Raw genomic sequence first — 13,976 nt, 5'->3', positions numbered from 1 at the left:
TTCTGTTAGCTTAAGTTGATTGGTTAGACCACATGGTTAGTTTGTTAGAATCCTAACTAACTTCGGCTCTTTCTTTATATTACTTCGTATTGTATTTTGGGTTGTATTGAGACATTTTGACCATTCAATAACAAAGTTTCTCTCTCTGATTGATTTCACTCATAGGGGGGGGGGGGGCTCCCATTTTGGTTATATAAACTAATACATTCTCATTAGTTTTTTCCATGCCCATGTCAATGCTAATTTGGGCCTAACTACAAGAAGGCCTACCGAGTTTGTGTGGAATTATTTCTTTAAGTTTGGAAATTTAATTTTCAATTGCAAAGTTTGATTTACTTTACAAACATTTTTATTTACGTAAATTTCAATATTAACGAATAGAACAACTGTAGACTAAGTAATATATAAAAAGTAACAACTGTGGAGCGACTTAATCAATAAAATCTATTACCAAACCTCATACGAGTGGTTTTGGGATTTCAGTCCTAAGTTACTTATTACTTAACACACTTGTATTGATCTCTAATAAGATTTTGTTATATGTTCAACTAAATCGCAATAAAATAAGACATAACATATGGCAAATGACATTTCCAAAACACTCACGCAACTAAAGATTTACAACAAGTAGCAACAAGAATTAACAAAAGAAGACATCTTAAAAAAGCACCTACCCATGGTAGGCCACTGGAAGAATTTTACTACAAATACTCCCATGGATGGGCTTCAGTGTTCAAAATAAATATTTCTAGTGACACAATGAAAATAAGGAGTGTCAAAGGAAATGTATTTGCTTCAGTTAAGGGTTCAAGAGAAAAAAAATGGAAAAACCTAAGTAATCGCTAGAAAAAACCTAGGGCTTTGACCTGCACAGGGTGCTTTGCACTATTACTGGTGAAATTGGAGAAGTCAAATAACAATTGGGTGGTGAAATAATTTAACTCAGCTCATAATCATGACCTAAGATAGAGTTGCAATTCTTGAGATCTAATGGTGTTGTACCCGACTGTATGGGTTCCCAAGTCATGTCAATGAGACGATCGGGCATACGAATGTGTCACATATTGAATCACCTTGTCGCAGAAAGAGGGGGACATGAGTATGTCCCATTCCTAAAAAGGACCTGTACAACTGGATTGGACATCAAAGAGAGTTAGAGGAGGAAGAAACATATGTTGAGGGAGCACTGGGGAACTTGGAATGTCTCGGTGTACGCGATCCCATTTTTTATGAAACACACATGATCGATGCTGAGTATAGGCTCGCTGACTTGTTTTGGGCTGATGGAATCTCGTGTGATGACTACTGACGGTTTGGGGAGATCATTGCATTCGACACGACTTACAAGAAGAATGCATACAACAAACCCTTCCTCCTCTTTGTCGGCATGAACCACCATATAAGAATTGTTGTGTTTGTAGTTGCATTTCTTTACGATGAGAAGGAGGGCATATACATTTGGTTGTTGGATGAATTCCTTCAGTGCATGAATAACAGGTACCAAAGGTTGTTGTCACTAGCAGAGATAAAGCAATGGCGAATGCAATAAAGAAAGTGATGCCTCATGCTGTCCACCGTCTGTGTGCCTGGCACCTCCAAAAAAATGTAACCATTAATGCACCTCTCTTCCCTTCTCCATCTCTCTTACCCAATTTAACTTTATATGATAAAAATTAAAAAATAAATGGAACAAAATTCCCTTTCCCTTCCTCTCTTCTCACGCCTACTCTCTCTCTCTAACTTTCCCATTTCCTCTTTTCTTAAATTAATAAAAAGAATAACAATAATAACAGGATAATATAGAATAATGCATGGGGATTTACTATTGCATGCTCACCATGCAATCATACACATGCACACACACACACACACACACACACACATGCTAATGTGCATTTCTACTAACCATGCACCTTGGTTCACACAACCAAAAGTCAAGAACTCACAAAATAAAGCAATTAACAAATTTTAATTCACATAATTTCTACCAAACAATTCAAACAATAAAAGTGAATTCCTAACACTTAACAATTAATAACAAAAAAAAGCACACAAAATAATAAAATAAAATAAAATAAAAATTGGTGTGCTACTATTTACCCTCTTTAAAAGGAATTTCGTCCCGAAATTATTTCTTACCAAATAACTTAGGGTATCTTTCTCTCATGTCTTCCTCCAGCTCTCATGTTGCTTTTCTTTCCATAATATTCTTCCACAAGACCTTAACTAATGGAATCCTTTTGGATCTCAGTTCCTTGACTCCCCCTTCGATGATACGCTCAGGTTGTTCATCATAACTTAGGTCCTACTTCAGCTGTAACGATTCGTAACTCATAACATGAGAGGGATTCAACAAGTACTTACACAACATCAGGATATGAAAGACGTTATGTGTTTCAGCTAGTGCTGGGGGTAGTGCTAAACGATACGCAACTTGCCGAACTCTGTCCAATATCTCAAATGGACCTATAAATCTCGAGCTTAGTATCTCTTTCTTCCCAAAACACATAATACCCTTTATTGGCGAGATTCTCAAGAACACAAACTTGCCAATTGAAAACTCGATGTCCCTTCTCTTAAGGTCTGCATAGCTCATCTACCTACTTTGAGCAGTATGCATCCTTTTGCAAATTTTCTCAATCGTTTCACTGGCTTCCCTAACAGCCTTGGGGCATAAAATTTGCTTCTCCCAAACCTCATCCCAGTGGAAGGGAGATCTACACTTGTGCTCATAAAGCATCTCATAGGCAGTCATTCCAATTGTGAACTTATAGCTATTGTTGTAGGAGAACTCCATAAGGGGTAGGTATTGTCTCCAAGACTCCAAAAAATCCAAAGCACAACATCACAACATATCTTCTAAAATCTGATTAGTCTTTTTCAGACTGCCCATTGGCTTGGGGGTGAAAAGCGGTACTGAACTTCAACATTGTACCCATTTCTTTCTGTAATACCTTCCAAAAGTTCGATGTGAACATTGAACCTATGTCAGAGATAATCGACTTTGGCACCCTGTGAAGTCTCACTATCTCACTAACATACAATTCTGCATACTAGTTTGCCCAGTAGATGGTACTGTCACCCAAGCAGAATCATGTTGTCTTGTGGTCTCAGATAATCCTACCACAAAATCAATCGCAATTTCTTCCCACTTCCATTCTGGAACGTAAAGTGGTTGAAGTAGCTCTGCTTATCTTTGGTGTTCTGCTTTTACTTCTGACATGTCAAACATCTAACAACAAACTCAGTAACATCTTTCTTCATTCCAGGCCAGTAATACAATGCTTTGAGGTCTTGGTACATCTTAGTTGATCCTGGATGTAAGGAATATGGTGTTGTATGTGCCTCTTTCATAATACTTGCCTAAATCTCATCATTGTTAGGTACACAGATCCTATCCTTATATCGTAACAATCCTTAGTTAGACATAGCAAAGTCACCGCTGCCACTAACTCAATACCAGCTTTAATAATTTTTTTCTGCAGAGGTGTCTCTATTGTGCTTAGAGCTGAGATACTTCCATGCCCTCGCCTACTTAATGCGTCGGCCACCACATTGGCTTTGCTTGGGTGGTATAGAATTTTGTAATCATAGTCCTTTTCTAATTCTGACAACCTCTGTTGTCTCATATTCAACTCTTTCAGGGTGAAGAAGTACTTCAGACTCTTATGATCAACGCATATCTCACACTTTTCTCCATAAATGTGGTGTCTTCATATTTTTAGTGTGAACACAACTGCTGCTAGTTCAAGATCATGGGTGGGGTATCTCTGTTCACAGTCCTTGAGCAGTCTCGAGGAATAGGCTACCACTTTCCCATTCTGCATTAACACACACCCCAACCTTTTCTTGGATGCATCACAATACACCATGAACTTCCCTCTCTCGGAGGGAACACAAAGGATCGGTGCAGAGATCAACTTATCTTTCATAGTCTGAAAGCTTTCTTCAAACTTCTCAGTCCATGTGAAATTTTGGTGTTTTTGAGTTAGGTTGGTCAAGGGTGTGACAATATTATAGAAACCCTTGACAAACTTGCGATAGTAGCCTGCTAACCCTATGAAGCTTCGAACCTCAGAGGCATTCTTGGGTTGGGGCCAGTCTGTAATGGCCTCGATCTTTTATGGGTCCACTACTATTCCATTCTTAGACACTATTTGCCCAAGAAAGGTCACTTATTCCAACTAAAACTCACACTTAGAGAACTTAGTCTATTGAGCGTCAACCTCAAGTGCTCCTCATGCTCTTACTTAGTCTTTGAGTATAAAAGGATATCTTCTATAAACACCACTACAAATTTATACAAATAGTCCTTAAACACTTTGTTCATCATGTCCATGAATGTTGCTAGGCCATTAGTGATTCCAAAAGAAATCACTAAGAACTCATAGTGTCCGTAGCGGGTTTTGAATGCTGTTTTAGGAATATCTCCCTTCTCACCTTTAGCTGATGGTACCCGGATCACAGATTAATCTTTGAGAACACTACTACCACTTGTAGTTGGTCAAAGAGGTCATCTATCCTAGGCAAAGGATATTTTTCCTTAATCGTGACCTTATTGAGTTCTCGGTAATCGATGCACATTCTCATACTTCTAACTTTCTTCTTCACAAACAGAACTGGTGCTCCCCTTGGCGAATGACTAGGTTGTATGAACCCCTTGTCCAACAATTCCTGTAGCTGGGTTTTGAGTTCTTTCAACTCTATAGGTACCATTTGATAGGGTGTCTTGGATATTGGTGTTGCTTCTGGTGCAAGTTTGATCACAAATTCGATTTCTTTGTCTAGGGGTAAACCTAGTAAGTCTTTGGAAAAAACCTCCGGCAACTCACAAACGACGTGAATATTCTCTAGTTTCAGCTCAGTCTCCTTAGAAATATGCACAAAATTTTCCAAAAACATTGTACACCTATTCAGCATCATGTTCCAAGCTTCTAATACATATATGATAGGTATGTGAAATCCCGTCACTTCTCCCTTAAAAGAAAAAAGTTCCCATTCCTCAGGTCTAAACTCTACTGTCTTTCTCCGACAGTCTATCATTGCTCCATATTTTTCTAAAAAGTCCATGCCAAGTATAACATCATAGTCTGGTATGTCTAACTCCATGAGGTCTGCTGGGCAGTCTCTTCCTTCAACTACTGTGGTAGCTGACTGTAACCACCTAGTTGACGACATAATGTCTCCTGATGGTAACATGCTACTAAAACTATGTTCAAACAATTTACAAGGAAAACCTAGTTTCTTAATTACATTTATAGAAACACAAGAATGAGTCACTCGAGAATCAATGAGGACTCTACATATCATACCAGAAATATGAAGTTGAGTTCTGATGATGGTGTTACTGTTGGCTACTTCCTTTTGAGTCAAAGCAAAGACTCTTTTTGGTACTAGATTGCCATTGTTTCCTTACCTGCTTCTGCTCTCCACTGTGGGTAATTCTTTTTCCTAATCACACTTGTAACACTTGTTGGTGCCTGCTTGATAATCACATAGATGTTGACGCAAGATTTTGGGGTAGGTAGGGTACCCAACCTTGTGGCTTTTGTGGTTTCCGTGGTTATGACCATTATTGTGACTGTTATGGTTGTTGTGGTGGTTACGGTTATTATGATTGTTATCATTTGAGGTCGGGGTTCTAGGCTATTGTCATTGCCACTTCTTTGTCCCTCATGGGCCTTTCTCTTATTGCCCTCATGGAAACCCTTGTTTCTGTCGGCCACCCTTCTTGCGATAATATCCTTCCATATGCGTTCCTCTAAGTATTATGCATCAAGAGTGTTATCCAAAATCTTAGCGTAACTAACCACCTCAGAATTGGTCATCTTGGCATCTCTAGCAATCATGGACTTAAGTCCTCTCATAGACCTTTGGACTTGCATGGCCTCAGTTGGTATTATCTCAGGTACAAATCTCGCCAACCTATCAAATTTCTGAGCATAATCGATGATAGAAATTCTTCCCTGAACCAAGGTCAGAAACTCATCCACCCTGATTTCCAGTACAACTACACTGTAATACTTTTTGCTAAACACCTGTACAAAATCTACCCAGGTCGTAGTATATAAGTAGCGGGTCTACTTCACCACATCCCACCAAATCCTTGCATCCATCATAAGTAAGTGAGCTACACATGAAACCCTCTGATGGTCATTCAGCTCCATGTGATCAAAGATAGCCTATACTGACTTCAGCCAATCTTCCACCACACACCAAACACCCATTACCATAACATATCATTATAATAGAATTTCAAAAGAGTTATTGTAAGTGAAAAAAATTTCAGGCGGCAACTTAAAATAAAGTACCGCCAAATGACTTAACTTTTTTCAATCCATGTACCCATTTCCCCTATACCCATTTCCTCAATCATTCTTCGGTCTTTCTCTTCCTAGTCTCTCGGTCCCTACAATCTTCAATCGTTCTTCAGTCTTTCCGTTCCTGGTCCGTTCCTGGTCTATCTCTCTCGTTTTCCCGCAGACCTATCTCTCTCGGTCTCTCGGTGTTTCCCGTAGGTTTCTCTTGCAGGTCAGCCCTCTTGCATGTCTTCCCGTATCTTATTTTGTTTTTGTTATTGTAGTGTGGGTTTTGTGTAGATTGTTGCTTTGTTTTATCGAACATTTGTTTCTAATCTGCATTTCTTCTGGCATTTCTAATCTGCATTTCTTCAGTCTTGCGGGTCCTGTAGCTTGCTCTTGCAGGTCAGCCCTCTCTTTGTACCAAGTTCTCCTTTACTCTATCAATGGAGGAGCCTCTTCTATTGGCATTTCTAATTAGTTAGAATAATCTAATGTCTACTCTTTTAGAATTTAAAAGTGACTTGTTTAGAAACAATTATTTTTGTTTTGCGTATTGCCTTGAATGATGGTTTAATGCCATTTTGATTAGTTTGACAAAGATAATGTGAAATATTTTAATCATGCAGCTGATGGATGATTTTTAAATATATATCGACAAACAATTTGCGTAGTGTGCAGTATTCATTTCATTCATCTCTAGGGTTTATGTCTCTTACTTTGTTGTATTAAAATTAGTTTCTTTTGATGCTGAACTTTGTTTTTGTGCAGCATCCTAGTTTATCCTGAGTTAGAAACTAGAAACTCCATTCAGTTGCCATCTTATTGCCCAATGCAGGTATATATATTCTCCAGCACTAGCTCAACCAATTAATGTTGCTATGCTGTGAATGTTACTTATAAGATCTTTCTAAGAATTTACATTTTGAAATATAGTAATTTTTTGCTTATGTGCTACATATCTCTTTTGGTACTAGTAGCTTATTTGAGTCTAATTATAGCTCTGGTCCTTTGAACAACAGAGATCGAAATTCTGTGGTGGCACAAAATTAAAATATTTAGAAGGTTCGATAACATGCCATGATTATTAGGAAATAAAAATTCAAGAAAGTACACATGTATTAGGGGTCGGGGCTATTCCTCGTTCAATCCTCGTCATTCTAAAAGGTGATCTTGTTGATGTTGTTAAAGCAGGAGGTACCACATTCTTGTGATTTCAGATTTTCAGTTTTCTTGAATTTACTTCCTATTATCACTGATTTCTCGTGTCCTTTTGGGGAATTTCATCTTAGATTACTTCTATTTTCATTGTTTGAAACATCACTATGAATTATTCGGACACTTTTTCTTGCTTTACAGTTATTTGTTCATACAAATTAAAGTATAACTTATTCAGCAGATATCGTAGAACCTCCTTAGCTCTCTTAATATCTTCCTGAACTTTAATTCATATCATAAATGATCTTTCAACTTTCTTTTACTATGTTTGATCCAGATTTTAGAAAATGACAATAATGTGGATGGAAATCACGCCACCTTTCCTTCCCAAATATTGGAAGATTTCTAACTGCTAGACCAAGAACAGTATAATAGTTAATTAATGAGTTTAGGGACTTGTGATAATACAATTTAAACTTCAAGAGAAATTTAATTTTAGAAGTAATTTGTGTCTACCAGTTTGATATATAAGAGTATGAAATTCTGTTTATTCAAATCCAAGGTAGAACTTTTTATTAGCTGGATATAGAGCAGTCCAAATTTATAGTACCAATTTCTACAATAAATCAATAAAAATTTATTAGACATGCTGTATAATTTGATGTTCTCAAAAGTATGTTTGACATTGTAAGTGTTTCCCTATATTGAATCTATCAACTAATTATATTTATATTGTAGGTGAAGTTTCTCAAATATGCTTGATATTTTCCTATTTAATTCTGCATCAGATTTTGCTTTATTATTTATCCTTTTTAATTCTATTGTGTTCATAATGGTGGTAATGATATGTTGCTTTACAGATGACGTTATAGTCACTGGGGTCTTAACTGCAAGGTGGTCGCCTGACTTAAAAGATGTTCGCTGCGGCCTTGATCCTGTGTTGATTGCTAATCATGTGAGGTAAATGTAACATCTCTGTTTGAAAGAAGAAACATTTTTCATTGTTGAGATGGTTGTTGTTCCATTGGAGTCATACATGGTACTAAAGAGAGGTAGTGCTTTTAATTTCATAAACTTTGCTTAGCCTTGGTGAACCTTGATCCCATCTTTCTTATGATGCATGGGATTTCACTTATGCAGCTAGTTGATGTTTCGAAGGGATAGAAAATGATTTGGTGGTAACTCTTTTAAGGGATGCTAAAGTAGTATCAGATAGATTGAAATAACTACCGATATTGAAAAGAGGCTCAAAACTTGTTACAAACTTACAAATATATTTCTATATTAAAATAATGCGAATAGGTTTTTGGAAAAAACCATAAAGTAGAAAACAATTTTGTATTTCAACTTATCTAAGTATCAAAATTGGTTAGAAATTTTTCTCTTTCTTTCTTTCTTTTTTTTGGAGTGAAGCTTTGGTTACTATATGCACTTGACATACTTTTTATACACATATTTAGGAGAACAAATGAGCTAAAATTGGATATTACTATTCCTCATGATGTCATTATGAAATTCAATCAATTTTGGAACTAGTTTAAGGATACCCCTTTGAAAGGTAAGGCATCGTTGATTAATATATATCATTTTATAAATAAGTGTTCTTCTATCAATTCTTCAACATCAATCAATTAGAGATCTTCATTAAAAAAGAAAATATTGGAAACTAGGCCCCCTTATATGTAAGACTGTTATGACTTCAATTTTTTTTAATGAAAATTATTCAGGGAGAAATGCAATATTACAAGGTGTTTGTCCACAAATTTTTGGACTCTTCACTGTAAAGCTTGTAGGTACATAGCTTTCTCATATAAATTCATGATTTGTTTATCTTAAGTTAAAGATTTTGAATGACTGTTAAACATTCACTACCAGCACCTTCTCTTTTTTCAACTTAGTTGCATTAACACTTATTGGAGGTGTGCAACATGTTGATGCTTCTGGAACCAAGGTACGAGGAGAGTCTCATTTACTTTTGGTTGGAGACCCAGGTACCTTTTCGATTTTCATTGCATACTTATAGGGTTCATTACTTAAATAAAATTCTATCAATTCAAGACTACTGCATTTATGCTATGCTTCAGTTGAAGAAGCTTTCTTCTCTTCAAAATTCTGATAGGAAATTAACAATCACTTAAATCTAGAAAAATAAGAATACCATTGTATTTTTTCTAACTGATTCATGATATTTTATGAGTGTCTAAAGCCTGTAACCTATATGAATTTTCCTGTACAATACAATTAGGGTTATTACAAACAAGTTATCCATAGTATTGTATTGAGTTGTCCTTTAATGCAAATAATAGGTAGGGTAACTAATGTAAATAGTCTAAGGGTGGGAAAATATAAATTTTAGAGAGAAATTTTTAGAGCAAGAAAGTATAGAAGAAAGCTCCAGGACTGGACTTAAATAGTTCAAAACTTCAATAATTTATTTTCTCAATAGAAGACATTTCTTTGTTGGTTGGATCCATGGACAAATCCAATATTTGCCAAACCATGTTAAATATTGGTATTGATGCTTTTGATATGTTCTTGTGCTCTTGATGTGTTTGTTGGGTGTTATTCAAAAGGTTATTAGTATAAGAGGTATTTTCTCCCTTATAACAATTGAGATATGGATTGCACGCCATTTTATAACTTGTCTTTTCGGGTAACACATGCATTAGCTACATTAATTATAACTACAGAAAATTAGAATTACTGAAATTTTCCTTGAAAAATAGAAAACTGCCCAACCATTATTAATTTTTCCAATAAAAATAGTTTTTCAAAGCTGAAAATTCTTCTCTAGTCCTTGTTAATTTATTCTTGTTTGGCTTGAGTAATGCAGCTCAGTTTAATTGTTTGTTGCTTTACCCTTCCCTTGGGGTTTCTGGTCCTTTTATTTTGCTCATTATATAGGTGGGAGTTATCTTATTATTTCAATATACCCATATATATATATTTATATTACTATCATTGGTGAACAACTGCTAATGAGTTCAGATTCTTTTTTTGAATCTGTATGTAATCATTAAAGCATTATACGGAAAAAGTTACATGTATATGTATATATGTAGTAAAAAAAATTTAAGGCTTTTCTCAGGTACCGGGAAATCTCAGTTCTTGAAATTTGCTGCAAAGTTAAGTAACAGATCTGTTGTCACTATTGGCTTAGGAAGCACTAGTGCTGGACTCACTGTCACTGCAGTCAAGGATGGAGGTATGTTTCTCATTTCTCCATCCTAAACTTGTATCCATGGAGTAAGGAATCTGACAGAAGTTGTGATTAGTTTGCGTTAACTTTTTGCATGGTTTGCCACCACCTTGCACATCCTAGTCTTGTTCCCCGTCTCATTGTCTCTGCTCTTACTTTTCTCTCTGTATCTCCCTTTTTGCTCACACTTCAAGTTAGTAACTCTCTCAATGACTGAGAACATCTTTGTTATGATAACCAAATCTTTCATCATAAAACTCCAATTCTTGCTTCCATGGGGCTAAATAATCTGATCAGATGGTTGTGATATGAAAGTAGTGATTTTCTGTCTTCATCTTTTGCTAAATTTGGGTTCTTGTAAGCTTGTACCCTATGTTCACAATTAATATTTTAGAAAGCATGTTAAAATAAAGGTGGTTTGGTCTATCTTTGATAGAATGTTTTTGTATTTTCGTGACAAATTGTTTTAGTTCCTTGGCTTCAAATTGAACCTGTACTACATCTTTGTTCTTTATATGTTTTTGGAATTCTCCTTGTAACAATCAGCTATTATATCATATTTAAATATTGTACGACATTAAGGGTAATATTTCAATTAAATAATTTTACTATATTTGTGCTATATGCAGGAGAATGGATGTTGGAAGCTGGGGCCCTAGTTTTAGCAGATGGAGGACTTTGCTGCATAGATGAATTTGATAGGTATTTGAGATGCCCCTCAAGTTTCTAATGAAACTACTCTTCTAGCTTGCAATTATCTAAACCTAGCATACATGATGTGCATCATGATATTATTCCTACTTGTATATACTAGATTTCTTTTCTCAATCTCTTCATCTTTTTTCTTGTTAGAATTGCTTGTAGTATCATTGATATGATATTCTATTTCTTATTAAAGAGATAAAAGAATTAAGGAAAAATTGAAGAGGAATGGACATACAACTCAAAAAATACAATTAACATTCTCTAGAAACATTCCAATATAATATGCATGAATATATTTTCTGATTTTATGTCAATACATAGAGAAGCCATTTGTTCACATGGTTTCTAAAGCATAGACATTAAGAAATCCTAACTTATTTTTTTTAATCTTTTCATGGAATCTATTACGATGTTTCTGCTTGTTAATAAAATATTGTATGAATTAAATCAATAATTATATCATCATTGAATTTTTAATTCCGCTTGCTTAATGTGTTTTTTTCCTTTTTTGTAATTAAACCTGTTTTAGTATTTTTACTAGTTACAGAACAGGAAATTGCTTGGATTGTATCATCCTCAGTCAATCTAAATGATATTTTCAAAACCATTACACAAAAGAGAATATATCATTTGATGATTTTATTTTAATCTTTTCATAAGTTTCATCTGTTTTTTTGTTCGTGTGAAAATATCAAGTTTAATATCACTTTCTTTAACAGCATGAGAGAACATGATAGAGCAACCATACATGAAGCAATGGAACAGCAAACTATAAGTGTTGCCAAGGTAACATTCTTTGATGATCTACGAGTACTGGTGTTCTTGGAAAATTTGTTTTGAAGTTGATAATTAATTGTACTTTAACTGAAACTGCAGCCTATGATAGTGTTTTAGCTTGGTTACAATCATAACAGAAGTTTATGAAAGTCTCATTTGTGGGAGTGGAGGGGAAGTAAAATAAGGCTTCTAATTGTGTTCTCCCCTGATTTGATCTCTGATACTGTCTCCTATTGTTCCCTAGCCCTCTCTAATATGCAGGGTTGACAGTTCAGTGTTTTGAACATTTGCATGATGGGTTATTTTGGTTTGCCGAGATAGAAGGTTCCTGTAATTTATTATCAAATTACTAATTTTTATGTTTTCTCATTTGCATAAGTTGTATCTTTACGTGCTCTTAACAACCCAGTTCATAAATTACATTTCATCATTATTATTAATTGCTGACGTAGTGCTTGAAGTTGTGCTTTCATTATTTTCTTGTTGAATTTCATGTGATTCTCTTACCATGTTCGTGTCAGCTCATTCTAATACTTGTCCCAATACTTTCCTTTAATTCTCCCTTTATTTTCAGGCTGGTCTTGTGACAACTCTAAGTACAAGGACCATTGTTTTTGGTGCAACAAATCCAAAGGGACATTATGATCCTGATCAATGTATTATTTTGATTATGTATATGTATTTACTAATTTTTTTAAATTACTAAATATGACTTTTCCCCCATTGTAGATAACCTTGGTAATTTCTAATGTAATATTTTCAATGAATATAATTTTATGTTGTGTCAGTCTTTTGTTAGTTATGTTCAAATCTCTTTCTACTGATGATATCTTTATGTCTTTTTTGTTAGCTCTATCTGTCAATACTGCACTCTCTGGTCCCTTATTGAGTAGATTTGATATAGCCCTTGTCCTTCTAGATACAAAAAATCCTGAATGGGATGAGGTTGTGTCATCTCACATTCTTTTTGAGGTATTCCACTCATTAATACCACCCTGTTGTTTTCTGTAAAGCCATTTCATGACTCTACATTGTGATTTTTGTGTGATTACTTTTACAGGGAGAACCTGAAAAAGATGCGAATGCCGAGGACTTGTCAAAAATCTGGCCCTTTCCTTTGATTTGGAGGTAAAATGACATACAATGAACATTGCTTTATGTACTTTCATTTCTTAGAGGTACAAGATTAACATTTGAAGGAATTTATTTCTCTGTCATGCTCGCTTAGGTATTTTAAATATTCCTCGTAAACAAGAAAGCTTGTGAAATAGGGAAATAAATTTTGACTAATGAAACTTTGAGTTTCTGATCCATAGAAGAAAGATTCTTCAAGACCAAATAATGTTCTAACTAAAGTTTCAGACTCTTTATACTAATTTATATGCAAGGTTCATTGAATGAGATTCTCCTTGAAGACCCAAAATCTGGAACTACAGACAACACTAATGAGGATGCCTTGACAAAATTGTTTGTTAACCCAAAATCTGGTCGTTTAATAGGACAAGGAAGAGGCGTAACAAGCTGTTGTTAATATGTGTAATAGCAAGATCTCCAAGTTAGAAGAAGAGCAACATAATATGAAGCTCAAAATGACTGAAATGATGAATCTACTTAAAGAACACTTGGTGGTATTTCTATCTTGCACTTATAAATCTTAGTTTTCTTTTCTTCCAATAAAACTTATCTTGGTTTTATATTTAGGTTGGTGGTAAAGTGACACCAAGCGAAGGACAGTCTCGCAATGTACCGCAGTCAAATAATATTCAGTCTCCTAAGGTAAATTATAAAAGTTGTTATTGTTTTAAATTTTCATTTTAGAAGAACAATTACAGAAACTA

General features: G+C 35.1%; 1 pseudogene; it reads left to right on the top strand.

Annotated features, from left to right (window-relative positions):
- Positions 1–5,271: 5,271 nt before the first annotated feature.
- LOC133824981 (probable DNA helicase MCM9) lies at positions 5,272–13,270 on the top strand (annotated as a pseudogene).
- The last annotated feature ends 706 nt before the right edge of the window (positions 13,271–13,976 follow it).

This window comes from Humulus lupulus, chromosome 3 (genome assembly GCF_963169125.1).
Source record: "Humulus lupulus chromosome 3, drHumLupu1.1, whole genome shotgun sequence".
Lineage (NCBI taxonomy): Eukaryota > Viridiplantae > Streptophyta > Magnoliopsida > Rosales > Cannabaceae > Humulus > Humulus lupulus.
The sequence above is the reverse complement of the archived record's forward strand: the minus strand, read 5'-3'. Positions and strand labels throughout refer to the sequence as shown.